The following is a 4,276-nucleotide window of genomic DNA, read 5'->3' as shown; positions in this document are numbered from 1 at the left end:
TCTGTTTATAATAATATCCTCTTCTTCTTCTACTCTGTTTATAATAATGTCCTCCTCTTCTTCTTCTACTCTGTTTATAATAATGTCTTCTTCTTCTACTCTGTTTATAATAATAATAATAATATTCTTTCGTCTTGTCTCAACATTTTAAATTATACTCCAGACACATTTTCTTCCCACATTTTAGATGCTTTTCAATAATCAGCAACGTGCGCTGCCCAAATAGACCTAGGCCTGCGACTTGTGATTTGAAACAATCCACAGCTAAGTCAAGCTCTCTGGTGAAGTTTTTGAATGATTGTATTTAGACAGGAGTAATTATATAATTTTGGCAAAACATCAATTTACTTTAGTGGAAGCCAGCATCTTAACGGTGCACTATGCACGGCAACTTTCCTTTCTAATTCGTGAGTAGCTGAAACCAGAGATCTGTAAATAATGATGAGAGGGCTCATGTGAGTCGTTGTCCCCAAGGCGGGAATGCAGGCAAAAAGCTTAGGTCTAGATATTATGCCCATAGAAATGCAAATGGACTTATTCAGGACAGATTTTGGCAAGAGTGAGCCATCTCACCTCTTCCTCTCTGCTAAAATTAGCGAGTGAAACAGCGCCCCTCTGTCTTACTATATGTAGCCAATGTATCTGATGCTGTCTGGCCAGAAAAGGTATGACATGCCATACTCCTTTTGTTCAGACAGTATCAGATGCATGGTCTACACATACGGAGACAGATGCTTTATCTCGGATGCTTTATCTGTCTATTTATTTATTTATTTAACTAGGCAAGTCAGTTAACCTCTTGAAACTCCCCATCCCGGATCCGGGATTGTGACTAAGCCTCAGGCTCATTAGCATAACGCAACGTTAACGATTTCTGAAAATCGCAAATAAAATTAAAATAATGCGTTTGCTCTCAAGCTTAGCCTTTTCTTAACAACACTGTCATCTCAGATTTTCAAAATATGCTTTTGAACCATAGAAATTGACTAATTTGTGTAAGAGTATGCAAAGCTAGCATAGCATTTTGTGTAGCATGTAGCACGCAACATTTTCACAAAAGCCAGATAACCAAATAAATAAAATCATTTACCTTTGAAGAGCTTCTGATGTTTTCAATGAGGAGACTCCCAGCCACATACCAAATGCGCAGTGTTTCCTGAAAGCGTCTGTGTGTAGGAGAAATCGTTCCGTTTTCTACATTGCGCCTGGCTACCGAAACGAACCGAAAATGCAGTCACCTACAACGTGAAACTTTTTCCGGATTAACTACATAATATCGACCGAAACATGGCAAACGTTGTTTGGAATCAATCCTCAAGGTGTTTTTTCACATATCTCTTCATTGACATGCAGTTCATGGAAGCTTGCTTCTCTCTGTGCCCCATGGAAAAATACTGGCAGGTGACTTTTGCGCACCAATTTCGGCGCAGGACACCGGGCAGACACGTGGTAAATGTGGTCTCTTATGGTCAATCTTCCAACGATCTGCCTACAAATACGTCACAATGCTGCAGACACCTTGGGGAAACGACAGAAAGGGCAGACTCATTCCTCTTGCGTTCACAGCCATATAAGGAGATCATGAAAGACAGAGCCTCAAAAATCCTTGTCATTTCCTGGATGCCAAGTCATCTTGGTTTTGCCTGAAGCTCACGTTAAAGGGCACGCACAGAGAAGATATTTGTATTTCTGGACACGTCAGAGTGTTTTCTTTCGAACAGTAGCAATTATATGCATAGTCGAGCATCTTTTTGTGACAAAATATCTTGTTTAAAACGGGAACGTTTTTCTTCCAAAAATGAAATAGCGCCACCATAAGTGTAAGAGGTTAAGAACAAATTCTTATTTCCAATGATGGCCTAGGAACAGTGGGTTAACTGCCTTGTTCAGGGGCAGAACAACGGATTTGTACCTTGTCAGCTCGGGGGTTTGAACTTGCAACCTTCCAGTTACTAGTCCAACGCTCTAACCTCCAGGCTACCCTGCCACCCCAGGTGTGCATCTCAGTCAACTAAATGATCAACGGGCAAGGAGGTAGGGTATGGCGGGACAGGTCCCCGGTAACACTGGCCCTGTGCCAGAACAACAACCTCTCCCTCAATTTGGGAAAGACAACGGAGCTTATCATGGACTACAGAAAATGGAAAGCTGAAGAGCGGGTTCAGAGCTTCAAGTTGCTCCATGTCCACATCACTAAGGACCTATCACGGTCCAAACACACCAACACAGCTGTGAAGAGGCAAAACAATGCCTCTTCCACCTCAGGAAGAGAGCATCTTGACTGGCTGCATCACCGCCTGGTATGGCAACTGCTCGGCATCTGACCGCAAAGCGCTGCAGAAGGTACATCACTGGGGCTGAACTCTCTGCCATCCAGGACCTTTATACCAGGCGGTGTCAGAGGAAGACCCTAAAATTGTCAAAGATTCCAGCTACCCAAGTCAGGGACTGTTTTCTCTGCTACCACACGGCAAGCGGTACCGGGAGGGTACCGGAGGGGGAGAAAGGGAGAGGTAAGGGAGACGGTGGGGGGGGGAGACGGGGGAGGAAGGGGAGAGATAAGGGGACACGGGGGAGGAAGGAGAGGTAAGGGGAGACGGGGAGGAAGGGGAGACGGGTGGAGGAAGGGGGAGAGATAAGGGGAGAAGGGGGAGGAAGGGGAGAGGTAAGGGGAGACGGGGGAAGAGGGGAGAGGTAATGAGAGACGCAGGGGGAGGGGAGACGGGGTAGGGGGAGGACGGGGGAGGAAGGGGGAGACAGGGGGAGGAAGGGAGAGGTAAGGGGAGACGGGGAGGAAGGGGAGACGGGGGGAGGAGGGGAGAGGTAAGGAGAGACGGGGAGGGGAGACGGGGTAGGAAGGGGAGAGGTAAGGGGAGACGGGGAGGGAGGGGAGAGGTAAGGGGAGACGGGGAAGAGGGGAGAGGTAAGGGGAGAAGGGGGGGAGGTAAGGTGAGATGGGGGAGGAAGGGGAGAGGTAAGGGGAGACGGGGGGAAGTAAGGTGAGATGGGGGAGGAAGGGGAGAGGTAAGGGGAGACGGGGGGAAGAGGGGGAGAGGTAAGGGGAGACGGGGGGGGAAGAGGGGAGAGGTAAGGGGAGAAGGGGGGAGGTAAGGTGAGATGGGGGAGGAAGTGGAGAGGTAAGGGGAGACGGGGGGAAGAGGGGGAGAGGTAAGGGGAGAAGGGGGGAGGTAAGGTGAGATGGGGAGGAAGTGGAGAGGTAAGGGGAGACGGGGGGAAGAGAGAGGTAAGGGGAGACGGGGGGAAGAGGGAGAGGTAAGGGGGAAACGGGGAGAAGAGGGGAGAGGTAAGGGGAGACGGGGGAGGAAGGGGAGAGGTAAGGGGAGACGGGGGAGGAAGGGGAGAGGTAAGGGGAGATGGGGAGGGGAGATGAGGGGGAAGGGGAGAGGTAAGGGGAGAAGGGGGGAGGAAGGGGAGAGGTAAGGAGAGACAGGGGGGAGGGGAGAGAAGAGGTGGTAAAGCCATTTTGCTTGGTCAATCAAAACCCTCCAACTTCGAAATTTGATGTCTGAGAAACATGGATAAACATCTCATTTTGAAGGGAGACTGTGAGAGCTGGTTGGTCGAGCTCCTCTGTCCATCAGTTCAGGTCTGCATCCAGTGGAGAAACGTTCACTGGGGAGAGTAAAAAGGCAGAACTTTAGGTCCAGGGCTGGATCAGAAATATTTGTTATATTTGCACAGCTTTTATTATGACTAAAATAGCTGATGGTGGCATGAAAGGGCTACGTTTTGATGATTAAACAAGTTGTAAGTTTGAGGGCTTGGCTACACACTGGCCAAACCAAGGCTTTCTGGCTTAATACTGCATGCATTTGTCTCAAGTTCTGTAGGTTATTGGCAATCATTGCCCTCAACTTCAGCTGTCTGGGGGCAGAATAGTCCATTGTGGATTGATACTACAGTTTATGAAAAGCATTGGCAACAAACAACAAGTGGATTGAGTGATGGCAAATGTTGTTGTTTTTTAACTAAAAAAACAACAACATCCAGTATTGGCTTAGTAATTGGCTTCGACGAGAAAAGGCCTTTATGCATCTTACTTATCCTCAAATAAAAATACTTAGCTCCTGTAACTGGTATTGTATGTGTGAGGCACGTCTCAATAAGCACGATATAGCCTAGGCCTGCCGTTAAATATGGTGTTATCGGACTAGAAACATTTGAATAGACTATGTTTGGAGGAGCACGTTCTTGGTAACCAGACAATAGGTACTGATTGGAAATGGGAAAGGACACGAGCCGAATGGGGTGCGCA

Source organism: Oncorhynchus masou, unplaced genomic scaffold, assembly GCF_036934945.1.
Source record: "Oncorhynchus masou masou isolate Uvic2021 unplaced genomic scaffold, UVic_Omas_1.1 unplaced_scaffold_5095, whole genome shotgun sequence".
Taxonomy (NCBI): domain Eukaryota; kingdom Metazoa; phylum Chordata; class Actinopteri; order Salmoniformes; family Salmonidae; genus Oncorhynchus; species Oncorhynchus masou.
This window is presented reverse-complemented; position numbering follows the sequence as displayed.